Source organism: Phyllostomus hastatus, unplaced genomic scaffold, assembly GCF_019186645.2.
Source record: "Phyllostomus hastatus isolate PE091 unplaced genomic scaffold, TTU_PhHast_1.1 phas_contig_196, whole genome shotgun sequence".
Taxonomy (NCBI): Eukaryota; Metazoa; Chordata; class Mammalia; order Chiroptera; family Phyllostomidae; genus Phyllostomus; species Phyllostomus hastatus.
In genome coordinates, this window is record NW_025333709.1 from 42,394,997 (window position 1) to 42,413,113 (window position 18,117).

Sequence of the window (18,117 nt, forward strand, 5' to 3'; positions counted from 1 at the left end):
TATTTATTTATTTTTGGAGAGGAGAAGGGAAGGACAAAGAGAGGGAAACATCAATGTGTAGTTGCCTCTTGAACGCCCTCTAATGGGGACCAGGCCTGCAACCCAGGCATGTGCCCTGAGAGGGAATGGATCTAGCAACCCTTTGATTTGCAGGAATATAACTCATTCCACTGAACTATACCAGCCAGGGCATGTTGTCATATCTTTAATGTCTAGTTTTACAAACTAAGCATTACAACTCTCGCAACAAACTACTATTTCTTGGCCATTCCACTCTGGTCCCTGTACAATTCAATCCAGTGACTGCATCTTGAGAGCTTTTTTAAAAAAGGAAATCTGATTACATATCTGCCTTTTGTTCTGTCTTCTCCTTTTCTTTGGCTTATAAATGCTTTCATTAGATGCTTTAAAATCTTTATAATTACTTATCTTTAAGGTTTCCAGCATCATCTGCCTCCTTTTTGAGCTTCTTTCTCATACACTAAACTGGGACTTCTTGGAAATTGTCAGTGCTATTTTTCCTGCTTTACCTTTTGTGTCTTCCTCTCTCCCCATTCCTTCCTCCTGTTACTTCAGGTCTCACTTACTTGTCAATGACACAAGACACTTTCTATGATCCCTGCTGGATGTTTTCTAGCTTGGTGGTCTTTACTTATTATACTACTCTTCACACAAATTTTCTTACTTACAGTCTGTCTTTCTGAGTAGAATGACACGTATCTATAGGTAGAATTACATCTACACCATTTCTCTGTCTACCCACCACTTATCACTGAACTGTGCTAGTCATCTTAAGAATTTCCTTTTTATGAATGATTATCAACTTTATGTGCTGAGGAAGGAATGTTTTGGAAAGAGCAGTTTCCAAAGTCTCTGATACAATTATTTATTCTTTAATGTTAATATATTCAGACTCGGAATAACATGAAATATACATTTTTTTAAGTAGTTGATTTATTATTTAAAAACAGGGTCCTCCCCAGGGGTTACCTTTATTTATAACTCCATTTTTTAGCCACTCTTACCTGCAAGTTTGAGGCAAGCATTTTTTTAAGTTCATTTTTAATTTTATTTCAGTTAGTATTTATCTCCCTACACCCTCTTCAACTTACACAGCCCCCGTGCCCTGCAATCACCACACTGTTGTCCATGTCTATGAGTTCTTTATTTGTTTAGCTCAATCCCCCCAAACTCCAAGTCACTTCCCGCCACACAGAGCTGTCAGCCTCCTCTCTGTATGTGAGTCTGTGTCTATGTTGCTTGTTAGTTCAGTTTGTATATTAGAATCCATGTATGCATGAAAGTATATGGTACTTGTCCTACTGTGACTGGCTTATTTCCTTTATCATAATGTTCTCCAGGTACAACCATGCTGTCTCAAAGAGGAAAATTTGCTTCTTTTTTATAGCCAAGTACTAATCCATTTTGTCAATATACCATAACTCTGTTATCTACTCATCTACTGATAATCACTTGGGCTGCTGTTGTAAATAACACTGCAAACAATATAGTGGTGCATGTATTTTTTCAAATTAGTGTTTTGCATATCTTTAGATAAATCCCCAGTAGTGGAATCTCTGGGTCGTAAGGGAGCTTGATCTTTAATTTTGTGAGATACTCCACATTGCTTTCCACAGTGGATGCAATAATCTGCATTTCTACCAACAGTGCGCTGTGGTTCCCCTTTCTCCACATCTTCACCAGCACTTGTTTGCTGATATTGATGGTGGTCATTCTGACAGGTGTGAGGTGAGACCTCACTATGGCTTCGATTTTCATTTCTCTGAGGACTAGTGACGTTGAACATCTTTTCACATGTCTGTTGGCCATCTCTATTCCCTCTTTAGAAAAGTGTTTACTCAGGTCTCTTGCCCATATGTTAACAGGATTGTTTGTTGTTGTTTTTTTTATGTTGAATTTTGTACGTTCTTTATAAATCTTGGATATTAACCTCTCATTAGATGTATCAGCAATATGTTCTCCCATTCAGTAGGTTGTGTTATTATTTTGTTGATGGTTTCCTTGGCTCTGCAAACCTTTCAGTTTGATCTAGTACCATTTGTTTATTCTTTTGTTTTCCTTGCCTGAGGAGATAGAGCAGAAAAAATACTGCTACGAGTAATATCTGAGATTTAGCTGCCTGTGTTTTCTTCTAGGATTATGGCTTCAGGTCTAACATTTAAGTCTTTAACCCTTTCTGAATGTATTCTTGTGTGTGGCATAAAAATGTAGTCTAGTTTCATTTTCGTGCATGCATCTGCTCAAGTTTCCTACCACCATTTTATTGAATAAACTATCATTAGCCCATTATATGCACTTGCTTCCTCTGTCAAATATTAATTGACTAAGAAGGTGTGGGTTTATTTCTGGGCCCTCTGTTCTGTTACATTGATCTATGTGTCCATTTTTTTCTTGCCAGTAACTTGCTGTTTTGATGACTATGGCCTTATAGTACAGTTTGAGATTAAGCAGCATGATTCCTCCAACTTTGTTCTTCTCTCTCTAGATCACTGTTGCTATCTGAGGCCTGTGGTGGTTCCATATATTAAAAAAAAATTGGTCTAATTTTGTGAAATACATCATTGGTAATTTGATAGAAATTGCATTGAATCTATACATTGTTTTCATTAATATGGACATTTTAGTGATATTAATGCTTCCACTTGTATCTTCTTTCATTTTTGACTTCAATGTCTTATAATTTTCTGAGTACAGAATGTTTTAATTATCAGTTAAATTTATTCCTAGATATTTTATTATTTTTGAAGCAATTGTGGATGAAATTGTTTTTCTTTTTTGAATTTATTTATTTGGGTCCTCCTGCTTTTATTTTCTCACTGAGTCTGTTTAAATGGTTGTCAATCTTTATCTTTTCAAAGAAACAGCTTTTGGATTCACTGATCTTTTGTGTTGTCTTAGACTCTGTTTCATTTATTTTTATTTTAATCTTGATTCTTTCCCATGTTCCACTCAGTTTGGACTTTGTTGTTTTTTTCCTAGTTCCTTTAAGTGTATAATCAGGATGTTTACTTGAGCTCTTTCTTGTTTCTTGAGATAGGCCTTTATTGCTATGAATTTCCTTCTTAGGACTGCTTTTGTAGTCCCACAGATTTTGGGTTGTTGTATTCTTATTTTCATTTGTTTCATGGTATCTTTTGATTTTTCTTTTCTCTTATTAACCCATACATTGTTTAACATGTTGTTTAGCTTCTATGTCTCTGTATTTTTTTCAGTTTTCTTCTTGTGATTGATTTCAGTGTCTAGCATTGTTGTCAGAGAAGGCACTTGATGTGCTGTCAATGTTGTTAAATTTATTGAGACTTGTTTTGTGTCATAACATGTGGTCTATCTTAGAAAACTCCCCAAGTGAGCCTTAGAAGACTGTATATTCTGTGACTTTGAGATGAAATCCTCTGAAAATATCCATTAAATCCTTTAATCTAGTATGTCATTTAAATCCTCCATTTCCTTGTTGATTTTCTGCCTAGAAGATGTATTCTTTGACATCAGTGTGGTTTTTAAAGCCCTAGTATAAACGTATTTCTCTCAATTTCTTCTTTTATGCACATCAAGATTTGCTCTACTTATTTAGGAGCTCCTATGTTGGATGTTTGCTAAGGTTATATCCTCCTATTGCATTATTCTCTTATCATTAGGTAGTGTCCTTCTTCGTCTGTTACTATAACGTTGACTTTAAAGTGTATTTGTCAGATATAAGTATTACTAACCCTGCTTTTTTCCTTTCCTTTTCCATGAAATATTTTTTCACCCCTTTACTTGTAATCTGTGTGTATCTTTTCTTCTAAGGTGAGCTTCTTGAAGATGATGTGTACATGGGCCTTATTTTCTTTTCTAATCATCTGTCCTATATCTTTTGAATTGGGATGTTTAAACCATTTACATGAAGTGATTATTGATAGGTAAGTATTTATTGCCATTTTAGTTTTATACTATGTCCCTCTGTTGCTGTTATTATTGTCATTGTGCTTCTTCCTCTTCTCCTTCTTCTTCTCCTTTTCCTCCTCCTACTCACAAACATACCTCAGATGAGGAAAACAGCTTGCAGTAGAAGGTTGAAGAGCTTGTCAGAGTCATTTGGCTGATACCAGGGGAAGGATGAGGATTCCTCTCTGATATCTGAAAGGCCATATCAGGTACATGTTTGAAACCAAATGGTATTCACAAGTTTGCTAATCATTAATAGGCAGAGCACACAAAGAACACTGAAAGTTGACATGAAGAAACATTCCAGCCACAACTGAACATCTTTAGTAACTGTAGAATTGCTGATCAGTAGTAAGTGATCCCCAATAATTTGGGCACTTACTGAATGAAGTAACGAATAAATACTTCCTAAAGCAAGAAGAGACAGGCCCAGAATATTCTACCATTTCAAACACAGCACTGGAATATTCTAACCCTAGGTGGCTGGTTCTCCTGCTTCCTCTCTATGCTCTGGGCTCTCCTCTGCACCAGAACAGTGCTTGCCCCTTTTCAATATTGTTCCTCTCTTTTTAATGAATTTGAGCATTTAGCTTTGAGTGGTACAAATACCCAGATGGAGGGAAAGAGTGAGAGAGAAACAGAGACAGAATGTATTACCTATTCTATCAGAGTCTAGGAACTAATATCAGTTTCACTGAATGCTTTTTGTTGAGGCAACTGCAAGGCCTGCCACAGTTCAAGGGAAGAAGACAGGTTGGGAGATTGTCAAAGTATTTGTACTTATATCACTGAGTCACCACACAGGTAACCTTTCTATTTAAGTCAGTAAGTCAGTAAGAAGTCAGTAAGTTAATGTAAAATTCATAAATATTTACATTGAAAACAGTGAAGTTGTTAAGAATTGTGACTTTAGATTTTCAGGTGCATTGACATTTTAATAAACATTGTGTTAAATTATTTCTAGATATTAAAAAAATTAATTTAACCCCCATTGTCTCCCCCACCCTTGGCTGACAACCCTCCATGTGATCTTTATTTGTGTGAGTCTGTTTCTGTTCTAGTTGTTTCCTTAGTTTATTTTTGTTTTTGTGTTTTTACTTTTGGTTGTTGATAGTTTTGAGTTCATTTTCATTTTACAGTTTGTATTTTTGATCTTCTTCTTTTTCTTAGATAAGTCCTTTAATATTTCATGTAATAAGGGCTTGATGATGATGAACTCCTTTAGCTTGACCTCATCTGGAAAGCACTTTATCTGCCCTTCCATTTTAAATGATAGCTTTGTTGGATAGAGTAATCTTGAATGTAGGTCCTTGCCTTTCATGACTTTGAATACTTCTTTCCAACCCCTTTATTGCCTACAAGGTTTCTTCTGAGAAATCAGCTGATAGTCTAATGGTAATTCCTTTGTAGGTACTTGTCTCCTTTTCTCCTGCTGCTTTTAGGATTCCCTGCTTATCTTTAATCTTGGGTAATGTAATTATGATGTGCCTTGGATTGTGCTTCCTTGGATCCAACTTCTTTGGGAATCTCTGAGCTTCCTGGACTTCCTGGGGTCTATTTTCTTTGCCAGATTAAGGAAGTTCTGTTCCATTACGTTTTCAAATAAGGGTTCAATTTCTTACTCTTCCTCTTCTCTATCTGGTACTCCTATGATTTGCATGTTGTACTGGAGGTTCTTGAGTCTGTCGTGATTTTCTTGAGTTCTTGTTTCATCATTCTGTTCTGGTTCAATGTTTATTTCTTCCTTCTTCTCCAATCTGTTGATTTGAATCCTGGTTTCCTTCCTTCCCTGTTGGTTGCCTTTATTCCACTTTTCATGGCCTTCAGTTTTTCCTTTATTTTGTGACCATACACAATCCTTTCTGTGAGCTTCCTGATTACCAGAGTTTTGAACTCTGCATCTGCTAGGTTGGCTATCTCTTCATTGCTCAGTCATATTTTTTGTAGAGCTTTGACCTCCTAGATATTTTAAATGAAATAGTTTGTTTTAAATATGAAAAAAGAGCTTTAATCTGATGTAAAAGATGACATAATAGATTTTTCATCAACCCAAATATTCTGAGTAACACTAACAAACTGATAAGACAATATAAAAATCTTGGATCTTGTTATCTTGAATTAATGTATTCTCTTACTAATACATTTATTATTCCACATAATACATGTAAGGCAGGTTGTGAAATGCCAAACTATATATATGTGTGTGTGTGTATATATATGTATAAATTTCCATCTTTGGAAATTCTGTGTATTCTTTCAGAATATTTCTTCTGTGTTTACATGAATTTAAATATATATTTTTAAAGAATGGTATCATACTTACTTTGTCTCCTGGAACTTGTTTATTTACAATGTAATATGGATAACATGAAAAATATTGCTTGTAATCTCATATTCTCTGTAATTACTGTATACCTTATCTCTTTCATTGGAGGTAAGTGTGTTCATTGACTGATAGGTATTTAGGTACCTGAGGGAACACACTATATATAAATATGTGCTTATGTAAGTTTTTGTATGACAGATCACAAGTGTAGAATTACAGGGTTAAACAGTATATTTAATTTTATTTGAAAGTTTTATTGTATATTAAAGTTCCTAAAAATTGTTTCCTCGGGTTCTTTTTGGTTTAATAGAAGGAAATGTCTTTAAAACCTGAAGGGTATTTATGTGAAATAAGGCAATAATAAACAATATTGGTCCAATAGTCAAAATTTTGCACTTGAGATTGGGACTATAAGAATGTTCACTATTCTGTTTTAATCAGTATGGTCATGGATTTCTAGCCATACCATAAATCCAAAAATAAAATTAACATTGTTAATACAAAGAAAGTGCTGGAAGAGAGCAGAAGGTTGGACCTTGGACTTGATTGGGGTCCAAATCAAGCCAAACCATAGTGTAGAAAATGTATGTGTGCACATAAAGTAGAACCTAAAGCTGACATTAAGAAAAAATCAGAAATTTATTAGAGAAACTAACATACTACAAAGGTGGTTTGCCTTATCTTGCTGAACTGCAAATATCTCACTGTGATGTTACTTCAAAATATTTAACAGAATGACCACATCCCAGGAAATGAAACAAATTTACATGTTAAATACTTATTTCTGTAGAATATATGTGATCATTTGAGGTATAAATAATACCCAAAGAATGTCTTAGTATACAATAAAATGATCTCAAGTATATCATTTGTAATTAATTTGGAAGACTAAGTTTACTCTCTTTAATTCCAGACAGGATCGAACAAGTTAGAAAGCTTTAGATTGGGGGAGGTGAAAGAAAAGCTGTCACTAAATCCCGTGACTTATGTTACAGGATGCATGTTGAAGACACCCAAGTGCTGAAAACCCAAGGCCGTTCTCAGAAACACTACTTGAACCAAGTAATAGCTTCTGTCATCCACCAAATTACAAGAGAAAAGCCTCTTATAAAACAGAGTGCAGGTGTTCACAAGTATTGTAAAATCATTCTCAGGCTCTTCTCTATATTCTTGAAGAATTTTCAAAACTAATTTAGAATATGGCAATCCACATCATTTTCAGCTCAGACTTTACCAACCACCCAGTCCTTCAGAAATGTGTCATCGATTTTGCAGCCCAGGCCAGGAGGCCCCAACATGCCAGACTGTTAAAGAGTCTCACTCTTGACTGCTGGCAGGACAGCAGTACCTTCGTGCCCTTCTGGGATTGCCTGTCCTTAGAGTTTCAGGCTCCCTGCATGTCTTGGTTCCAAATGTTTTAAAGGGTTGTGAGAGTCATGTGGATGCAAAGGGCCACATGCTACACCTGAGAAGCTCAGTGGAGGCCTGTGTGGGGGCCTTACTAACTTAAAACCTGAAGTACCCACAAAAAATGGTCTGAAATGAAAAGTTATTAACTAAAATCATTTATGGCAAGTAGTCATATCTTAGGCCAGTCTCTTCCCTGGTAAATGTCAGTCGTTACCTTAATTAAGCCTGTGAATCATCTTTTTGCATCTATGATAATGTACTTTAGAATGTCAAAGTAAATTCTTTTTCCTTGATCCCTTCCAACACAGATACTGTACCACAGCACCAAAGAGGAGGCCACAAATCCCCTCATTGTTACTGAGTTAATTGTTGACTGTTAACTCCCCTGCACTCACATATGTAAAAGAAGTGCAGGTCTATCATTTTGCTTTTCATCCAGTTCCAGAGGTTTCCCAGCTTTGCTTTCTCCAGCCTCCCTAATGTATCACTGATGGATTTCATGGACCCACTACATCCTCTCTTTTGAATGTAGTGTATAAAGCGGGGTGGACTATTGATGTTTTGCTTCCCAGCAATTGTCATCAGTTTGGCTGAAATACACTCATGAAAATTCTTAAAAGGAATGAAAATAGCTCAATAAAAATTCTTACAATTTTGTATATTTCTTACATTGACAGGCATGAGGCAAACAACACACATCCACCTGCTGTTGAGGCTGATGCGGGGTGGGGTGACCCGGAATCCACAAATTGGTTATTGAGCTTTAGTTGGCGACAGGATCTCACACTTCTGGGCTCAGCCAGTGCAGGGGGTGATGACACTTATCCTTGGCTGAGGTGCCACAGAAGGCTTTGTTTGCAGATCTGCGAGTCAGTCACAGTGGATCACTCTCCCCAAGCTGCACAGTCGGGAAGGGGTTTCACACCTGAATACAGCAAAAATGTCCTCTGACAGCATCCAAGGGCAACAGGCTGCAGTTGTACCAGGGGTCCAGACCTGCAGTGATCTTCCACACTGTCAGCCCCTGCAGGCAGCCCAGGAACCCACTTGCAAATGATCACCCTGACATCCACACAGCTGGAGGCAGCTGAGGGAACACTCAGCAATGTCAAGTTGTCACAGTTGTCATAGTGGCAGATTCTGTTTTGGTTCTGGAAGCACCAAGTGCTGGTCACCAGGAGAGGCTGGTTGGACAGCACCTAGCTTTGTTAACCAGGTAGGAGTTTGCACGTTTTCAAAGCAATTAGCCAGCACATCAGGGCAGCAGCCTAGTTCTATAGCGATGGTTGATGTACGCGTTCGGTTACACTGCACGCAATCCAGGCAGAACCAAGCCATTACTGCTAGGTTAGGCAGTGATGACTCAGGCCTGTCGGACCAGTGGTCAAGGTTGCCAGTGCAGCGGTAGCTGCACACCCTGCTCAGGCATCACTAACTGCCATCTAAGCACAGAATCTCACCTTGGAATCTGGAGGCTTTAGGTCGCAGAGGTGACACAGGAACCAGCTGCCCTGGCTCCTGCTGTGCTGGAAGAGCCACTGCCAGCCTCTGCTTCCTGGAACTCAGGGGCTCCTCATGCTGGGCAGCTTGGCCCCTCCAGGTGAGTGCTTTCTGGCAGCCACTGGGTCTCTTCCCCCATAGATTCTTATGTTTGATAAATATCCTGTGAGTCACAATGTATTGACTCAATTTACATTTAACTAAAATCAGTAGCTTTGCCATCTTTTACATGTTACTGGCCAATTTTTACTTTTGTGACTTGTCTGTTCATATGCTCCATTTATTTTCATCTTGGAATGTTTGACTTTTTGTTTGTGATTTATCTGTTGTATGTGTGATAGGATAGAGTTGAGGAAAAGTAAGCCTGTATGCATGATGTAACATTAGGATCTACTATGGCACTAAGTTACTTCTGCTTTCCTTTAAAGTTGTTTTAAATCATTAGAAGAGTTATATGGAAATTTCAGTGATAACCTTGTTCAGTGATAATGCCCATCACTGAAGTTTTATTTTGTTTCTAAAATGAATGCATGCTTATCCTGGAGAATGTTTACCGGGAGATTTAGATGATGGTCTTTTTGACCAATAAAGACAGGAGTGGTGTTCTCCCTTGGACCACTTCAATCCTGTTGCTTTAGGAGGGCTTTGAAAAATCCTTGTGATTTGATTTTTCTACTTCAATAAAATTTACATGATTTTTGTATTTTTTTGCACTGGTATTGATTATGGTCTGTCATAGAGTGCCTAGGTTTAAAAGAAAGAGATGAATTTATTCTCTTTTTTTGTCATGTTAAAGGATTAAAATTTTAATATTAGGTTAATGGGAGGGATGGAATAGCAAGCTTCTGAGGAAAGAGAGAAGGAATGAGACATGCAGGTCTAGTGTGATTATGTGGAATAATAATCATTATTTCAAACTCCCTTCAACTGAAACCTTGAATTGCTCCCCATATCTGCATGTAGATGAGAGATGCTGCGCTTTGTTTTGCAGGAAGTGGGCATGTGGACACACACATTTGAGAGGACACAAATTCAGTAAGTCCCTTTAGAGTATGGGTTCTACATGATCAAATTGACAATTGGGAGTATGCACCCATTATTAAAAGTTGAAATGAGAGTGAAAGCAACCAGATGAATCTTTTTAAGAGGCTCTGAGGAAATGAGAATTAGTTACTGAAACCAGTTGGTCATAAATGGCTCTGTTTTATAACAGGAAATGGCTAGCTGTTATATTTCTAAATCCATGTACATTTTGATGGCAAATTAACTTAAACTAGTTGAAAACAAGCGTCATGCCAGTCTTGAAATCACAAGTGATGCTGAGTCTGGATATACAGCAAAACCAAAGAGCATTACAGGTCTCTCAAAATCAAATGGAAAGGTGAATCCTTGTACACAGTTCTAATTATTGAATAGTTTCTTTTTTTTAAGATTTTATTTATTTATTTTTAGAAAGGGAAGGGAGGGAGATAGAGAAAGAGAGAGAGAACCATCAATGTGCGGTTGCTGGGGGTTATGGCCTGCAACCCAGGCATGTACCCTGGCTGGGAATTGAACCTGTGAAATGGTTTCTTTAGTAAAAGATGAGACTACAGAATTTTGCAGCAAAATGTAGCTAAAATATTCTGAGTATTGTGAAATAATATTGGCATGTGGACAGAGTACTTACAGTTCTTGTGTCCTTGTGTAATGCTTGAGACAGTTAAAGTTTTCTTTCCTGCATATCTCTAAAATTGGAATAACACAGATATATATATATATATATATATATATACACACACACACACACACACACACACACATATATATATACATATATATGTTCATATATATATATATATATATATATATGGTTTTACTTGTTTTATTTTAATCAAATTTATCTTTGGCATGACAGATTTATAGACCTTAAAGAGGTAGAAATCCCTTGAAAACAAATTTTGATCTAAATCATGGGAAAACAGATTTTGAAATGAGAAGCTAATTTGTGAAAAGTCATTTTGTCCCAGGAGAAGCAACTACTCCTTACTGGAATAATAAACTGGGGGTGTCCCATCTATAAGATATGTCAGCTTCAGGCTTCAGAAACACTATTCCTTTTTCCCCTTCTTTTCTGTTTTGGCAAACTTCCGGCAACAAAACAGAACACATTTTATGACGACAAGTATAGCAGTTGCCACACAGGCCAGCAGGAACCCAATCACGTCCAAGGAGTGGTACTGGAACCAGTTGAGGTCATAGGAGGCTGGCCGCAGGTGTTTGGCTCCCTTGTGGCGCATGACAAACTCGATCCAGAAGACCGCTCGATCCAGGGGCTTTATAGGTTGATCATGGTGAATCCTTGACAATTTCATAGCATTCTCCTTATATCTGAAGGAGAAACACAAAGATACCAACATTGAAAGGAATTAATTTGCTTAAGTGAATTACTCCCATGAAAGGTTTCTGAAGTGTCATACATGTGCTTCAAATAAATGTCATAGAATTGCAGAAGAGGGATACTTTTATTTGGGTCTTCATAGATGGTTTTGCTTTAAAGTTGACATTTTCTGATGACAAATATTTTACAAAGTGAAGGTGGGAGATAAGGTGGGAGAGTCACCTTTTTGTAGCAGAGGAATCATAAGAGCCATTCTAATGGCTGTTCATAAAAGGGACTACACAGCAGGGTGGACAAGTTCAGTGACACAAGGTCACCATGCAGGATGATCTGATCATAAATTTTTCATTGGGTGGGTCCTGGTGAGTACTCTCATGCCAGGCCAATAGCTTCCTTGGTAAAAGTTTAATCTGTACTGTAAAATAGCCAGTCCTTTGTTCTTATGCATCAAGGATAAGATACCTTTGAAATGCCTGAGTAATTTCTCAAAGGCATGGCTTTGAGCAGCACAGCACAATGACCTCAAACATCTCTTACTGTCCACATACCAGCTGCATTTACTATAAATGTAAAATGTTACCTATTCTGGGCCCACCAATGTGAAAGAAGTATTCTGTAGCTACCAATTTAAAAGAAGTATGTATCTCTCCATTTCACTTTTTGTATTATCCTAGAGATTCCCCCTACCCCACCAAACCCCACTTTCTCCCACCTCCTTAATCTATCACAAATGGACTTCATATAACCTTTCTTAAATTCTCTCCTTTGACTCTAAATGCAAAAACAGAACTGCCATAATGCCATTCTCCAGAACATGTTCTCATCTGTGGAAATTGTTTGGGCCATTCCTCGCTTATTGGTTCAAATAAACTTAAAAAATGTTTTTGATAGTTTTTGATATTCTTTCCTATACATAAATCAGATGGTGAAATGCAGTGTAGGGCAATGCTGTCACATTTTTTGAAGAAAAATTGTATCATGGCAGGAGAAATATTTCATCATTAGCCCTTCAGCTTCTACTCTTCTCTTCAACCTATTGTGTGTTTCTCACCAAAAATTATATTGTTTTGAAATCCATAAAATTATGATACTCTCCTGTTCAAATTTCCACTTGGCTTCTCAATCCATTTAGAATAAATTCCAAATCTCTTTAGGACAACAAAACCCTACATGGTATTAACCAAACAAACAAAATGAAAAACAAACAAACAAATAAAACCACAGGCTGTAAATGGTGTTACTTTGCTAAATGAATATTATGCCAAACCTTGATTTAATAGCAGATTTAATTGAAATTTCAACTTCTTCCATAAATATAATGCTTATTTACCAGTCTGGAATTTTCTGCTCAGTCCAATGAGGTAATCTGTCACTTGGGTCCTGTACATCTTGCATAGGAAGAAGATGCAATCTGCATTATAAACCCTTCCTATTTAGACAGGAAGGTAAGACGCTAGGAAAATTCCTGGGCAAGTGGAATGAGGAAACTGAGACAAGGTGAAAGGTAAGATGGTGGCCTAGGTAAACAGGGCTTGCCTCCTCACATCACCACATCAAAATTACAGCTAAACTGCAGAACAACCAGTACTCAGAATTGCCAGAAATTGAGCTTAATGAAAGTCCTACATCTACGGAATTAAAGAAAAAAAACACTGAAACTCTTAGTAGGGGTGTTGATGCAGAACAGGTTGGTCTCACACCCACATGGGGCAGATAAAAATCAGGGGTGATATCTCAGAAGCAAGAGGTCCCAACCTCATACTGGATGTGCCCAGCCCACGTCTTGGTGCTATGAGTATCAGTCTGCATAACTTATGGCTTTAGAAACCAGTGGGAATTAGGGCTGTGGAAGACAGAAACTGCTAGCTTGCTATGCAGGTTCTCTCAAAGTGCCCACACACAGACCTCCACAGACTTACTGCCTCTGAGCTCTGGCTTGCGAGCAGCACATTGAAAGGCATCAGAGACATATGAGATGGAAGTGAATTGTCTCATATCAGGGTGAGGGCTGGGCATCAGTTTTCTTTTAGACAAAGGTGGTGAGAGAGCCATTGGTACTTTTCTGAACCCTTCCTTCACAGAGTTGTCTGACAGGTGTCATATATGAGACTCCATCAACCTGGCTTACACTACTTGCCCCACTCTTGTGATTTTTGAGGCTCTACCCCACCTAACTTTTGGACTCCCCCAAGCTGTTAACAGTGGCTTTTTCAACAAATGGCTTGTCTTGGCTCATGCCTCAGATTTTCCTAAATTCCCCCAAACAAGTCACATCAGGCCTCAGTGAGCTCTGTACCTCTTGCTAAGTGGCCAGAGGCCTGGCACCCACAATAACTTGTGCTTGTTCACAGCTTGGCCTTGTTTGGACACCTCCACACCAAGCACAAATGTCAGCCATCTTCAGGTTGTCTTGTAGCTTATACTGGGTGACCCTGGACAGAACATAAGTGCTGGCTGATCTTGGCCTGTACCTTCTAGGAGACCACAGAGCCAATGTACCTGGTGGACAGCTACCTAACATATTGAAGCACTACCACGCAACTGTCTACACAAGCAATACAAACAAGAGGTGGACTCAGCAGGTACCAGAGCTCTGCTGATGTAAGTGCTGCTCTGTGGAGTGGGTCTGGGCACAACTGATCTTGTACAGTGGTCAGCGGTTGGTCATCAGTGGTTACAGCCAATCTTTTCAGCTGGTTGACCTGGGTAAATCCCTCTCATTGACCTGCCTACAGCAATCAAGGCTCAACTACAAGAGGAGAGTATAAAGAGTCCATATGGTGGGTGCAACTCAGTTACCCAGCTTGGGTGATGGGGAGGCTGTGTCACTGGACCCTACAGGAAACCTACTACTTTAGGCCACTCTACCAAGCCAGGAAGTCATAGTAGCTCTACTCACTACATAAAACAAAACACAGGGAGGCTGCCAAAAGGAGGAGGCAAAGAAACATGGCCCAGATAAAACAACAAAACAAAACTCCAGAAGAACTAAACAAAATGCAAACAAGCAACCTACTAGATATAAAGTTCAAAACACTATTTGTAAACGATGCTGAATGAACTTAGGGGAAGAGCAGATGAACTCAGAGAGAACTTCAACAGTATTAAAAAGGACACAACCATAAAACGAACCAATCAGAAATGAATGGTACACTAACTGAAATGAAGAAAAAGTTATAGGGAATCAACAGTAGAGCTGATGAACCTGTGAAATAAATCAGTGATTTTGGATATAGAGAAGCAAAAACATTCAACCAGAACAGCAAAAAGAAAAAAAGAATACAAACAAATGTGGATAGTGTAAGTAGCCTCTGCTACAACTTCAAGCAAACCAATATTTGCATCATGGTGGTGCCAGAGGGAGAAGAGAGAAAGAAATTGAAAACCTGTTTGAAAAAATAATGACAGAAATCTTCCCTAAGTTGGTGAAGGAAATAAACATAAGTTCAGGAAGTGTCGGCAGTCCCAAACAAAATAAACCCAAAGAGGTCCAACCTAAGTCACATCATAATTAAAATGCCAAAGTTTAAAGGCAAGGAGAGAATCTTAAAAGCACCAAGCAAAAAAGCAGTTTGTTACAGACAAGGCAGCTTCCTTAAGACTGTCAGCTTATTTGTCAAATGAAACTTTGCAGGCTAGAATGGAATGGCAAGAAATATCCAGTGATGAAAAACAAGGACCTACAAGCAAGATTACTCCTCCAGAAAAGCTATTGCTGGAATTGAAGGACAGATAAAGAACTTCTCAGACAAGAAAAAGCCAAAGCACTTCATCATTACATAACCTGTATTATATGAAATGTTAAAGGGTCTTTTTTAAAAGAAAAAAGATAAAAAGCATGAACATTGAAAAGGCAACCAATATGTATCTATCAAAAACTGAATCTAAAAGACAAAATAAACAGAACAGAAACAGAATCATAGATACAGAGACGGTTTTGATTGATGGTTGCGAGATGGGAGGGGTGTAAGGGGGGTGGGTGAAAAGGTGAAGGGATTAAGAAGTACAAATTGATTGTTACAAATTTTCATGGAGATGTAAATGACGGCATAGTGAATATAGCAGCTAAAGAATATATATGCATGATCCATGGACATGGACAACAGTGTGGAGATTGCCTGAGGGAGTGGAGAGGGTCTGGGTGGAGGGGGGCAAAGAGGGAAAAATGAAGATAACTGTAATAGTTTGAACAATAAAGTAATTTAAAAAAGAGTATTAAACAAGGTTGAACAACTAACAGAAAGCTGTTAAAGAGCCGTTAAAAGCATTAAAGAGTTTGAACAACTTACAGAAAGCTGGTGAATTGCAAGGCCTTATCTCCCCTAACCAAGGACATTTGAGAGGAAATGGTTTATACTTCTCCTCCCTAGCCAGAGAATACTTAGATTAAAGCATCCTGGTCTGGGACTTCTTTTGATACTTCTCCTTGCAGCTGAGATATACCACAGGTGTTTAGGGAAGGGAGGAACGCTCATGAAAACAGAGAGACAGCACCTGAACAAAGGGAGTGAACTTAGGAAGAAGCTGCAGGACTCCCCTTTCAGCTCCCCCACCCTTTACTCCCACAAAAGACAGCAGGTCAGTGCCCCACAGCCATAGGAAATTACACCAGAAGGAAAAGCCTATCCCCACCCTCTCATCCCAAGAAAAAGCCTGAGCATTCAAATGTAGGTGTGACTCTGGTTCTGATTCCCAGAATTTCTACCCTCTACAAAACTGAAACAAATCTTATTTTCATTATTGTCATCCCTGAACTATATTTTTCTATTTTGTGAGAGAAGGATGCAAACTGATTCTGGATTTGGTTTGGTAACACAATCTCATTCCTGGAAAGAGATGCCCATTCTAAAAATAATCCTTCTTTTTTTTTTTTTTTGCTAATAATTCCTCCACTACAACCTTCTTCTTATACAAACCTTCCATTTTGTACAAAACCTCTTAGAACCCTTCTAGTTGCTAGTTGTTTTTTGCCCCATTCATGAATCACTTAATGCAGTCCATTCGATCTTCAAATTTACTTGGTTGAATTTTTCAGTGTGACAATGGACAGACCCTTGGTAACCACCTGTCCTATCTCTTTTTCCTATGCACACTGTCTTGCTGGCACCTGTGCCTTTGGGCTGTTCACTGAAGCTGCCAAGTGTGTTTCCACCTCAGCACTTTTGTACTTTTCCTCTCTTCTGTCCCCCTTTCACAGCAGGCTTCCCTGCAACACCCAAGGCCACATTTAACTTCTGACAGAGGCCTTGGGTCAATGTCATGTCTCAGAGAAGCTTTTACTGACCACACTAATAGCACCTAGGGCATTTCTTCTAAGGTTTTGATTTCTTTCACTTTTTGATCCATAGATCTTTAAATGATTTATGTGATTTCAAATCCACTTGTTTATGAGTTAAGTCTTTTTGAATTCACTTGTTCATTACAAAAACTAAAGTATTTGCTTTGATGTAAGAATGAACATATTTCTGTTGGGATGTCACTCTACATATGTTTGTTTATAAGCAGAGGCTCTAGCCCCCACCTGGGGGCTTACTGATGAGAAGGTGTGGTGAAGCAACTATGGCCAGGAAACATCTAGGCTATAAATCTGAGAATTTTTAGGACTATTTGAGAGATTTGGTTTGGGCAGAGTGACTCTTACTAACCAAAAATCTCTCCAGAGACCCCTGGGCATTCCTTCCTGTCTTGGCAGCATGGGTCCCTTAGACAATGGTGATAACCCTCAAAGCAGCCCTTGAAAGAGATCAGCCAGCCTTCCAATTTGTTACCTTTCTCCCTAGCATCCTGCTCCAGCAAGAAGGGTGTTGTACTTTTGTGCTGGCAGTTGGCAATCATTTCTTGGTTGGTCATTGATTCTTTATTAAATTTGACCTTATGCCTTCATCCCCTCTTGCTTGTAACAATAGTGTGATTAACCAGTCATTTGTTTGAAATATATATTATTTCATTATTTGGCTTATTAAGAAATAGTATCCTGTACTCTACTTACATGTGAAATTATAGTAATTTCCACATGAACCTGTGCTACATAGATTCCTAGAGAAGACAGAAATCAGTCTATGAGTATAACTTGCTACCTCCCCAAAACAAAACATAACAAAACACTGTATTTTGTAAAGTATACCCTCCATTTCAGTATAGACATAAGAAAAATGTACATATCCTCAGTAAGCCACTCAATATTTCATATGTTATAATTACTTGGTAAATTGTCATGAAATAAATACATCAATGTGCCTACTACCTAGATACTGATATAGGATACCATAAACTATAAAAGTTTCCCATTTTCTTGGAACTTTTAGTCACAAATCCCTTCTTCAAGTTTCTACTATACTTACCTTTAACATCATAGATTATTTTATCTTCTTTATGTATGGGGATCATATAGTAATACTTACTCGTTTTTGTCTTCATAGAAATTACTGGTTGATTCCATTGCTGTAAAGTATTCAGTATATGATGATAGCCCATTATTGCATCATAATGTTAAATGGACATTTGTATTGTTATCATATATTTTAGCTATTTCTAGTATTGCTGATTCAACTATTTT

At 38.0% G+C, this 18,117-nt stretch overlaps 2 pseudogenes; both read right to left on the reverse strand.

The window, feature by feature from the left end:
* Positions 1-3,928: 3,928 nt before the first annotated feature.
* On the reverse strand, positions 3,929-5,605 carry LOC123815638 (annotated as a pseudogene).
* A 5,424-nt stretch (positions 5,606-11,029) lies between these two features.
* Positions 11,030-18,117, reverse strand: part of LOC123815721 — a 33,710-nt pseudogene continuing 26,622 nt past the window's right edge.